The 13,167-nt window shown below is 42.7% G+C and overlaps 1 long non-coding RNA gene across 1 annotated transcript; it reads right to left on the bottom strand.

The window, feature by feature from the left end:
• Nucleotides 1-534: 534 nt before the first annotated feature.
• LOC139763158 (uncharacterized) lies at nucleotides 535-9,263 on the bottom strand. Its single transcript, XR_011716047.1, has 3 exons — nucleotides 9,163-9,263; nucleotides 1,227-1,356; nucleotides 535-818 (listed from the first exon to the last, which is right to left on the bottom strand). It is a non-coding gene; the product is annotated as an uncharacterized lncRNA (long non-coding RNA).
• Nucleotides 9,264-13,167: the final 3,904 nt, after the last annotated feature.

Raw genomic sequence — 13,167 nt, 5'->3', positions numbered from 1 at the left:
TATGCCTCCATGATCTAATTGCTATTCTCTGATTGCTGAAAATAAAGAAGTGGGCTAAGATATCTCCTATGAACATGACGCATCTTACCTCTGCTATGAGTTTGAGCGACATTCTTATTTAGGATTTGCACATTATTGTTGATACCTGTGTTAAGAGTATCTCATTAAATAACATGGTTACTATTACGTTTGAATACCTAAATCCCACCTTTAAACCTATATTATTTATTAGCCATGATATGTATAGTACGTATAGTACGAATTGAAGTAAAATAGTTTTTTTCGCTCTGGGTTGAAAATGAGTAAGTAAATAGATATGTGAATTTATATGATATTCACTTCTATGTGATTAGTGGAACTGCTTCTTTAAAATCTCAACAGTATCTTTATAAAGAGATATCCAAGATATACAAACAACCACTGTTTAACATATATGACTAGATACCTGAAGGGAATTATAATGAAGGCAACCAGTGACAAGAATTTGAAAATACAATCTATATTTTACAAGTGACAGGTAAATAACATATGTAGTTCCTGGAGTGCATCATTCCATCAGAAATCAAACAGGATAAATAAGAAAGTTATGACGAATATTGCAAAACAAATGTATCATTATAATTTGATGATACAATGTCAGTTGTGTTGCAGTAGCGTTGTCGGCAGGATCATATCTACAGTGACAATACTCAGAGTAAGAAGGAGGATGTCGAGTATTCTCTTGATTTTCAAGGTATCAGTACCTGAGTAGTGAAGACCTCAAGGCCCAAAGCAAGCAGGCCAATTACATAGCCTCCAACGAGGACCACAAACATACCCTGAAATGATACGGAGTTAAGAGGGGAAGAAAGTGATATCCAACTTTTGATAGAAGAATCATAAGTTAAAGTCATATCTCGAGTTGTTATATACACGTATTTAGTTACTGTTGGATGCCTGAACCCGACCAGAGTCACTTGTTAGTTAATGATAAATTGTGATAAGATAAACGTCCACGTCATCTTGTGAACAATAGATTAATATCTCGGATTTATATCAATAAACCATGAAGATAGTGACGGATAGTGAAGACATGAGTTATGAACATTACCCAGAGTTTAGTGACGGATAGTGAAGACATGAGTTATGATCATTACCCAGAGTTTAGTGACGGATAGTGAAGACATGAGTTATGATCATTACCCAGAGTTTAGTGACGGGTGATGAAGATGTGTTATGAACATTACCCAGAGGTTAGTGATGGATAATGAAGACATGACAGTGATCTTGGTCGGGGGACGAACACAAGAGGTAGAGTTCGGTATGGCCGCCTTCATCCAGTGCTGGTACAGTCCGGCCTCCGTCACCGCCCGGATTCTGCGGAATTATCAGTGTCGTAAATAGATTATCAGTCAGCCTGACCAGAAACTCTGACTGTCTCAACACACAGACACACACACACACACACACACACACACACACACGCACACATACACACACACACACACACACACACATACCCGGGACCCCTGCGTAACAGGCGGGAGCGCTACCGCTAGGCTATGATCTCCCCTCATAGGGAAATGACTATTCGAATACTATGTACTCGAATACCCTTCCACTCACGTTAGTGAACAACGGGGTCTCCACTGTTCACCTCCCATAGGCTCACACAACCAGCAGATAGCGTCTTACAGAACCTAACTCTACAACAGGGAGGTTATTTATCTTTTTATTATACTCTGTCGCTGTCTCCCGCGTTAGCGAGGTAGCGCAAGGGAACAGATGAAAGAATGGCCCAACCCACCCACATACACATGTATATACATACTCATTCCTCACTCATTCTTCCCATGTGACCAAACCATTTCAATACACCCTTTTCTGCTCTCTCAACCACACTCTTTTTATTACCACACATCTCACTCACCCTTTCATTACATACTCGATCAAACCACCTCGCATCACATATTGTCCTCAAACATCTCATTTCCAACACATCCACCCTCCGCAAAGCCCACGCACCGCAACCATATAACATTGTTGGAACCACTACTTCAAACATATCCATTTTTGCTTTCCGAGATAATGTTCTCTCCTTCCATACATTCTTCAACGGTCCCAGAACCTTCGCCCCCTCCCCCACCACCACCACCACCTCCCCACCCTGTGTCTCACTTCCGCTTCCATGGTTCCATCCGCTGCCAGATCCACTCCCAGATATCTAAAGCACTTCACTTCCTCTAGTTTTTCTCCATTCAAACTTACCTCCCAATTGACTTGTCCCTCGACCCTACTGTACCCAATAACCTTGCTCTTATTCACATTTACTCTCAGCTTTCTTCTTTCGCACTCTTTGCCAAACTCAGTCACCAGCTTTTGCAGTTTCTCACCCGAATCAGACATCCAGATCACCACCCAAGCCCTCTTATCCACAACAGACTGCATACTTGCCCCCCTCTCCAGAATTCCTGCATTCACCTTCCTAACAACCCCATCCATAAACAAATTAAACAACCATAGAGACATCACGCATCCCTGCCGCAAACCAACATTCACTGGCAGCCAATCACTTTCCTCTCTTCCTACTCGTACACACACCTAACATCCTCGATAAAAACTTCTCTCTGCTTTTAGCAACTTAATACCTTCCACAGAGCATATCTATCAACTCTGTCATATGCCTTCTCCAGATCCATAAATGCTACATACAAATCCATTTGTTTTTCTAAGTATTTCTCACATACATTCTTCAAAGCAAACACCTGATCAACACATCCTCTACCACTTCTGAAACCACACTGCTCTTCCCCAATCTGATGCTCTGTACATGCCTTCACCCTCTCAATCAATACCCTCCCATATAATATACCAGGAATACTCAACAAACTTATAACTCTGTACTTTGAACACTCACCTTTATCCCTTTTGCCTTAGTACAATGGCACTATGCATGCATTCCGCCAATCTTCAGGCACTTCACCATGAACCATACATACATTGAATATCCTCAGCAATCAGTCAACAACACAGTCACCCCCTTTTTTTAAGTAAATTCCAGTGTAAGACCATCCCAACCCACCGCTTTGCCGGCTTTCATCTTCCGCAAAGCTTTCACCACCTCTTCTCAGTTTACCAAATCATTCTCCCTGACCCTCTCACTTTGCACACCACCTCGACCAAGACACCCTATATTTGCCACTCTATCATCAAACACATTCAGGAAACATTCAAAACACTCACCCCATATCTTCACATCACCACTACTTATTACCTCCCCATTAGCTCCCTTCACCGATGTTTCCATTTATTCTTTTGTCTTACGCACTTATTTACCTTCTTTCAAAAAATCTTTTCACTCTCCTTAAGATTTAGTGATACTCTCTCACCCAACTCTCATTTGCCCTCTTTTTCACCTCTTGCACCCTTCTCTTGACTTTCTGCCTCTTTCTTTTATACATCTTCTAGCCATCTGCATTTATTCCCTGCAAAAATCTTCCAAATGCTTCTCTCTACTCTTTCACTAATAATTTCACTTCTTCATCCGACCGCTCACTACCCTTTCTTATCTGCCCACCTTTCATGCTTCTCATGCCACAAGCATCTTTTGTGCAAGCTATCACTGCTTCCCTAGATACATCTCGTTCCTCCCCCAACTCCCCTTACGTCCTTTGCTCTCGCCTTTTTTCTATTTTGCACTCAGTCTCTCCTGGTGCTTCCTCACACAAGTCTCTTACCCAAGCTCACTTAATCTCGCTAATCTCTTCACCACAACATTTTCTCTTCTTTTCTGAAAACCTCTACAAATCTTCACCTTCGCCTCCACGAGATAATGATCAGACATCCCCCCACTTGCCCCTCTCAGCACATTAACATCCAAAAGTCTCTTTCACGCGCCCATCAATTAAAAAGTAATCCAATAACGCTCTCTGGCCATCTCTCCTACTTGCACATGTATACTTATGTATTTTTTCTCTTTTTAAACCAGATATTCCCAATCACCAGTCCTTTTCCAGCACACAAATCTACAAGCTCTTCACCATTTCCATTCACAACACTGAACACCCCATGCACGCCAATTATTCCCTCAACTGCCACATTACTCAACTTTACATTCAAATCACATATCACCATAACCCAGTCTCGTGCAACAAAATTGCTAACACACTCACTCAGCTGCTCCCAAAGCACTTGCATTTCATGATCTTTCTTCTCATGCCCAGGTGTATAGGCGCCAATAATCTCCCATCTCTCTCCACCGACTTTCAGTTTTACCCAAATCAATCTAGAATTTACTTTCTTGCACTTTATCACATTTATATATATATATATATATATATATATATATATATATATATATATATATATATATATATATATATATATATTTTTTTTTTTTTTTTACTTTGTCGCTGTCTCCCGCGTTTGCGAGGTAGCGCAAGGAAACAGACGAAAGAAATGGCCCAACCCACCCCCCATACACATGTATATACATACGTCCACACACGCAAATATACATACCTACACAGCTTTCCATGGTTTACCCCAGACGCTTCACATGCCTTGATTCAATCCACTGACAGCACGTCAACCCCGGTATACCACATCGCTCCAATTCACTCTATTCCTTGCCCTCCTATCACCCTCCTGCATGTTCAGGCCCCGATCACACAAAATCTTTTTCACTCCATCTTTCCACCTCCAATTTGGTCTCCCTCTTCTCCTCGTTCCCTCCACCTCCGACACATATATCCTCTTGGTCAATCTTTCCTCACTCATTCTCTCCATGTGCCCAAACCATTTCAATACACCCTTTTCTGCTCTCTCAACCACACTCTTTTTATTACCACACATCTCACTCACCCTTTCATTACATACTCGATCAAACCACCTCGCATCACATATTGTCCTCAAACATCTCATTTCCAACACATCCACCCTCCGCAAAGCCCACGCACCGCAACCATATAACATTGTTGGAACCACTACTTCAAACATATCAATTTTTGCTTTCCGAGATAATGTTCTCTCCTTCCATACATTCTTCAACGGTCCCAGAACCTTCGCCCCCTCCCCCACCACCACCACCACCTCCCCACCCTGTGTCTCACTTCCGCTTCCATGGTTCCATCCGCTGCCAGATCCACTCCCAGATATCTAAAGCACTTCACTTCCTCTAGTTTTTCTCCATTCAAACTTACCTCCCAACTGACTTGTCCCTCGACCCTACTGTACCCAATAACCTTGCTCTTATTCACATTTACTCTCAGCTTTCTTCTTTCGCACACTTTGCCAAACTCAGTCACCAGCTTTTGCAGTTTCTCACCCGAATCAGACATCCAGATCACCACCCAAGCCCTCTCATCCACAACAGACTGCATACTTGCCCCCCTCTCCAGAATTCCTGCATTTACCTCCCTAACAACCCCATCCATAAACAAATTAAACAACCATGGAGACATCACACACCCCTGCCGCAAACCAACATTCACTGGCAGCCAATCACTTTCCTCTCTTCCTACTCGTACACACACCTAACATCCTCGATAAAAACTTCTCTCTGCTTTTAGCAACTTAATACCTTCCACAGAGCATATCTATCAACTCTGTCATATGCCTTCTCCAGATCCATAAATGCTACATACAAATCCATTTGTTTTTCTAAGTATTTCTCACATACATTCTTCAAAGCAAACACCTGATCAACACATCCTCTACCACTTCTGAAACCACACTGCTCTTCCCCAATCTGATGCTCTGTACATGCCTTCACCCTCTCAATCAATACCCTCCCATATAATATACCAGGAATACTCAACAAACTTATAACTCTGTACTTTGAACGCTCACCTTTATCCCTTTTGCCTTAGTACAATGGCACTATGCATGCATTCCGCCAATCTTCAGGCACTTCACCATGAACCATACATACATTGAATATCCTCAGCAATCAGTCAACAACACAGTCACCCCTATTTTTTAAGTAAATTCCAGTGTAAGACCATCCCAACCCACCGCTTTGCCGGCTTTCATCTTCCGCAAAGCTTTCACCACCTCTTCTCAGTTTACCAAATCATTCTCCCTGACCCTCTCACTTTGCACACCACCTCGACCAAAACACCCTATATTTGCCACTCTATCATCAAACACATTCAGGAAACATTCAAAACACTCACCCCATATCTCCACATCACCACTACTTATCACCTCCCCATTAGCTCCCTTCACCGATGTTTCCATTTATTCTTCTGTCTTACGCACTTATTTACCTTCTTTCAAAAAATCTTTTCACTCTCCTTAAGATTTAGTGATACTCTCTCACCCAACTCTCATTTGCCCTCTTTTTCACCTCTTGCACCCTTCTCTTGACTTTCTGCCTCTTTCTTTTATACATCTTCTAGCCATCTGCATTTATTCCCTGCAAAAATCTTCCAAATGCTTCTCTCTACTCTTTCACTAATAATCTCACTTCTTCATCCGACCGCTCACTACCCTTTCTTATCTGCCCACCTCTCATGCTTCTCATGCCACAAGCATCTTTTTTGCAAGCTATCACTGCTTCCCTAGATACATCTCGTTCCTCCCCCAACTCCCCTTACGTCCTTTGCTCTCGCTTTTTTTCTATTTTGCACTCAGTCTCTCCTGGTGCTTCCTCACACAAGTCTCTTACCCAAGCTCACTTAATCTCGCTAATCTCTTCACCACAACATTTTCTCTTCTTTTCTGAAAACCTCTACAAATCTTCACCTTCGCCTCCACGAGATAATGATCAGACATCCCCCCACTTGCCCCTCTCAGCACATTAACATCCAAAAGTCTCTCTTTCACGCGCCCATCAATTAAAAAGTAATCCAATAACACTCTCTGGCCATCTCTCCTACTTGCACATGTATACTTATGTATTTTTTCTCTTTTTAAACCAGATATTCCCAATCACCAGTCCTTTTCCAGCACACAAATCTACAAGCTCTTCACCATTTCCATTCACAACACTGAACACCCCATGTATACCAATTATTCCCTCAACTGCCACATTACTCAACTTTACATTCAAATCACATATCACCATAACCCAGTCTCGTGCAACAAAATTGCTAACACACTCACTCAGCTGCTCCCAAAGCACTTGCATTTCATGATCTTTCTTCTCATGCCCAGGTGTATAGGCGCCAATAATCTCCCATCTCTCTCCACCGACTTTCAGTTTTACCCAAATCAATCTAGAATTTACTTTCTTGCACTTTATCACATTTATATATATATATATATATATATATATATATATATATATATATATATATATATATATATATATATATATATATATATATATATATATATATATATATATATATATATATATATATATATATATATATATATTTTTTTTTTTTTTTTTTGCTTTGTCGCTGTCTCCCGCGTTTGCGAGGTAGCGCAAGGAAACAGACGAAAGAAATGGCCCAACCCACCCCCATACACATGTATATACATACGTCCACACACGCAAATATACATACCTACACAACTTTCCATGGTTTACCCCAGACGCTTCACATGCCTTGATTCAATCCACTGACAGCACGTCAACCCCGGTATACCACATCGCTCCAATTCACTCTATTCCTTGCCCTCCTATCACCCTCCTGCATGTTCAGGCCCCGATCACACAAAATCTTTTTCACTCCATCTTTCCACCTCCAATTTGGTCTCCCTCTTCTCCTCGTTCCCTCCACCTCCGACACATATATTCTCTTGGTCAATCTTTCCTCACTCATTCTCTCCATGTGCCCGAACCATTTCAAAACACCCTCTTCTGCTCTCTCAACCACGCTCTTTTTATTTCCACACATCTCTCTTACCCTTACGTTACTTACTCGATCAAACCACCTCACACCACACATTGTCCTCAAACATCTCATTTCCAGCACATCCATCCTCCTGCGCACAACTCTATCCATAGCCCACGCCTCGCAACCATACAACATTGTTGGAACCACTATTCCTTCAAACATACCCATTTTTGCTTTTCGAGATAATGTTCTCGACTTCCACACATTCTTCAAGGCTCCCAGAATTTTCGCCCCCTCCCCCACCCTTTGATCCACTTCCACTTCCATGGTTCCATCCACTGCCAGATCCACTCCCAGATATCTAAAACACTTCACTTCCTCCAGTTTTTCTCCATTCAAACTCACCTCCCAATTGACTTGACCCTCAATCCTACTGTACCTAATAACCTTGCTCTTATTCACATTTACTCTTAACTTTCTTCTTTCACACACTTTACCAAACTCAGTCACCAGCTTCTGCAGTTTCTCACATGAATCAGCCACCAGCGCTGTATCATCAGCGAACAACAACTGACTCACTTCCCAAGCTCTCTCATCCCCAACAGACTTCATACTTGCCCCTCTTTCCAAAACTCTTGCATTCACCTCCCTAACAACCCCATCCATAAACAAATTAAACAACCATGGAGACATCACACACCCCTGCCGCAAACCTACATTCACTGAGAACCAATCACTTTCCTCTCTTCCTACACGTACACATGCCTTACATCCTCGATAAAAACTTTTCACTGCTTCTAACAACTTTCCTCCCACACCATATATTCTTAATACCTTCCACAGAGCATCTCTATCAACTCTATCATATGCCTTCTCCAGATCCATAAATGCTACATACAAATCCATTTGCTTTTCTAAGTATTTCTCACATACATTCTTCAAAGCAAACACCTGATCCACACATCCTCTACCACTTCTGAAACCACACTGCTCTTCCCCAATCTGATGCTCTGTACATGCCTTCACCCTCTCAATCAATATATATATATATATATATATATATATATATATATATATATATATATATATATATATATATATATATATATATATGTAAATATATATACTGAATAAATAATCCTTGCAACTAGAATACTTCTGAGGAGCCTTAGATACCTTGTAAGTGCAATTTTACATTCAAACATGCAATTGCATTAGTACTCTCTATACTTTAAAAAATCATATCATTCGAAAGAGATTTAAATCTTAGTTTTTCTTAGGGATGATATGAAAATAGCTTTTGATCTGTTTTTTAAAGAAGGCAGAGTTTTGGATACTATTTTAGGGAGCAAGTGAACGTGTAATACGCATTCAAACATCATACGCTACTTACTTTTGGCTCATGACCAGTACCAGTGGGCTCTTCTTCTGACCGATCATGCAGTACATGAAGGGTAGGAACACCTCCTTGGACAAGTAGAAATCACAGCTTCCTGTTGGGACGAACACTTGTAAATCCATGATTCAGGCACGTATGTGTTATTTACTGAGACACGTACGTGTTACTGTCTGAGACATACACATCTCTTTCTGAATCAGACACGTATAAATTACTGAGATACGTACGGGTGACTTACTGAGAAATGTACCTATCATTGACTCAGTCACGTTCTAATTACTGACTGAGACATTAATCATTGTTTGTCACTAAAATCATCAATCTTTCATATTCATTTATTTGCCTTTTTAATTCGTGTATTATCTTCTCTACATCTTTTAATGAATGAGTTTATCTTTTTATTATATCATGACGTATTCTTAGTTAGAGAAACTTAAGAAAAGATAGAACATGCAATGAATTTAGGTAACATGTGAAGGAGAATACGAGATAGATTTACTTTCTAGGGGCTCTTGTACAAAAACATTTTGTGTCCTGTAATACGTAGCTTGAAACTATGAACTTGAAGTGTTACGAACATGTATGTGTGTGTGTCCACATGTTCGTGTATATATGTATGTGTGTGTGTCTTTCTGGTTATGGCGTAAGTGATATTTTATGACAGGAAGACCGAGGGGAGAGCAAGACAATTAAGCCTGCTGCGCTTCCACACCTCTGGAGATTCCAGATGGCCGCGTGGCCAGTTAACCACAACACTTGGACCTTTCATCCGAGGCACCAGGTCAAGTTGGGAGGTCAGCTTACAGCCCCCTGTACAGCGTCGTCGCTGTCAGGACAAGAGGCGGTTGCGCTTTAGGCAAGATGTAGGTCAGACTTAGGATCCTTCAGCCAACTAGCAGTTTCACGGATAGCCCCTTCTCCAATCACCGCCGGACCTGAGGCCCTTCAGTCAACTAGGAGTGGCACTTAGGAGCCACCCTCCTCCAATCACACTTGGACTTAGGCTCATAGCCAATCGAGGGTGGCACTATAGGGTAACAGAGCGGACGCAAGTCGCTCCTACTTGACATAAAAACCTCTGACACCCGCTGAGCCTCGATTCCTCTCTAGCCTAGCGACGTAAGTGGTTTTCCCTCTGTGCCAAAGCCGTAGCCCGAGTGAAGCGCGCGATGTAAATTCTACGGTGTTGTACTGCCTCTGTCATTTAGTTTCGAGTGTCATAGTATATTGTAACTTGTCATAAAAGTGTCTAAGAATAAGTGTATCTTGAATCATGATATCGAAGATAAATAGTCATAAAGGAAAGAGATCTTCTGGTTTGAAATCTTACCTGGAATGTTAAACTCATGTTCAGTTTTAACGTAAAAGATTTGTGCCTGATTCGTGTGTTTCTTAATTTGCACCCTTTAGTTATCTTATTGTAAGTAGTTTTAATGCTGATGTTTGATTTAATCCCATGACTTTAAAATAGTGTGTTGTTTAACATTAAAGTTTGGCGACCTTGCTAGGATAGGCTTGGAATTCGTAATATATAAAACTGGCGTCCTTGTCAGGATAAGTTTAGAATTCGTAACGTAACAATTGGCGACCTTACGCCAGGATATTTCTTGCCTTAACGGAATCTCTTTCCTCTTTTTGTTAATCATGCCGTTGACCAGCGACGCTGACGCTGACCATTTCTGTCGATCTGAGCCCTCTCCCGAGGACATTAAATCTTGAACAAGTTATGAGTTGAAGCTTGTTGCGTTAGGTCAAAAGTGAATTATGACCGGAATGCTAGTAAAGTACTGTTGGAGACTTTTTTAATAAATCATTTTGCTGGCGAGTAGATCGTAGATGCCGCGCCTGATGTTGAAATTAGTGTTGACAATACCGTCCCATCATTGAGGTCGGCTTAAGCTACGATCCCTCCCCATATCTCTAGTGATGTTAATGTTGATCCGGAATACTGGTGAATCCAACTAGAGATAGCTGAGGTCAATGCACAAGTGCAAATGCAGAAGGAGCTGACTGAACAAGCTAGGCCCGCTTTCGAATGTGAAAATTACAACAGAGCTCTTCGCCATCAGAATCAGTGTCGTCTAAGCTGAATAACATAGATCTTGTACTAAAGTTCTGTGAAGATGACGTGACAACATTTTTTCTTAAGTTTGAACAGAATGCCCATCAGTGCTCTTGGCCGAAGTCGTCTTGGACGGCTGTAATATGTCCCCACTTCGTTGGTAAATCTGGTTCCGCGTACGCCTCGTTGAACGGTGTAATGATTATGAGGTCGTGAAACAGGCAGTGCTAAATGCTTATCATTTAAATCCGGAGGCATACTGACTCAAATTTAATGCTGAAAATAAGCGTCCTGATCAAAACTACCTAGATCACTTTCGTGAAAAGTTCAGGTTATGCGTGCAGTGGCTGTGCTCCGAACATGCTTGTGATGCTGAGGCGATCACAAAACTATTTGTATTCAAGGAATGTAAGGACGGTCTACCCCATGATGTACTGCAGTACATAATCTCTAAAGAAGCGAGGACTTTTGAGGAGGCTGAGAAACTAGTAGATGAGTACGTGCTAAATCTCAAACCCGACGCGGGGAGACTTTCAAAGGGTTATGACGGCAGAGGGAGGTCCAAAGGTCATGTAATCCCGCCTGAATCTGCTACCTTGCCGGTAACTCATAAAAGTCAGGGGAACAACTCCGAGAGATTTAAGGTTTGTGTTCACTGTCGCTAGGGTGAAGGAATCCAGAGACTCTACCAAGCCTGGGACGGTGAGTCTTTCTTCTCAACTTTAGGGCCACTTAGTAAAGTAAGTAAGGCTATCCCTGCTCTTATGAAAGTGAGAGGCTGCGAGGGTGTTGATCAGTCTGTCGTTATGAATCTGTTTCGTGGGAACTACAATGCGTTCCTGTCTGAGGGCTATGTTAGTAGATGTAGGGTGCGACGAAAAGTCACCATATTACGGGATTCTGGTGCACTGCAGTCCCTGATGTTGGATGGCTTGGTGCCGCGAGGAGAGTCTGGAGACCGAATCTTGTTAGACGGGCTGTGGAGGCTCAAGGAAGCTTCACTAGTCGATGTGAGGGTATGGACTTTGTGTTAGGCAATGACCTAGCTGGTGGAAAGATGAACCCAGTGCCGGTGTTGCCTACGGGACCGGTGGAGTCCTCGGAGGCAACGCAGCTTGAGGAAAAGGTGCCAGAGACAGTCCCCGAGTACGAAGATGACAGGTCCATGACAGCTGACACGGCAGGCCGTGTGCCTGAGGAATGGAAGACACTCCCTGAGAGTGAGACCAGCGAGGGGAAGCTGTGTGATACCCTCTCCCCTGGGGTAGACTCCGGTGAGACGGAGGAATTGGGGACACCCTCTGAGGATGAATCTAGTGAGGAGAAGCTGTGTGATACCTCCTATCATGTTTTCGAGTCCATACAAGAATCAGTAGGTGAGGCTGATGATTTGTCTCGTGCCCATTCAAGAGAGACTCAGGGATGGATGACGAGATGGCCTGACAGACGGTCTCGATTGCGAAGCTTCGAGACGGGCGACGAGGTGTTGCTTCTACTACCCCAGCCAGGACAATCCTTGGCTGCCCGTTTTCAGGGTCCCTACACCATTATCCGGAGTGTAGGAGACTCAAATTACCTTGTCTCTACCCCCGACAGGCGCAGAAGCCGGAGATTATGACACGTCAACATGCTTAAGCCATATTTCAGTCGTGATCCTCCCCCTTTGGAACCGAAGATGCCAGTCTGCATCATCCAACGTCCAGCGGTAGCCGTGTGTGACGAAGACGACGACGTAGCTGCGAATGCCTTGGAGACCTGGGAACCGGACGGAGGCGCGGACGGGAAGTGGGAGGCGAAGCTTTCACATCTGACGGAGGAACAACATGTGCAGATGTCCGCCTTGCTGTCAAAACACCTGGAGATTTTCCCAAGCACACCTGGACAAACCTCGCTCACAAGCCGTAATGTAGACGTGAGAAATGTCCGACCTGTCAAAC

This window comes from Panulirus ornatus, chromosome 46, assembly GCF_036320965.1.
Source record: "Panulirus ornatus isolate Po-2019 chromosome 46, ASM3632096v1, whole genome shotgun sequence".
NCBI classification, from domain to species: domain Eukaryota; kingdom Metazoa; phylum Arthropoda; class Malacostraca; order Decapoda; family Palinuridae; genus Panulirus; species Panulirus ornatus.
The sequence above is the reverse complement of the archived record's forward strand: the minus strand, read 5'-3'. Positions and strand labels throughout refer to the sequence as shown.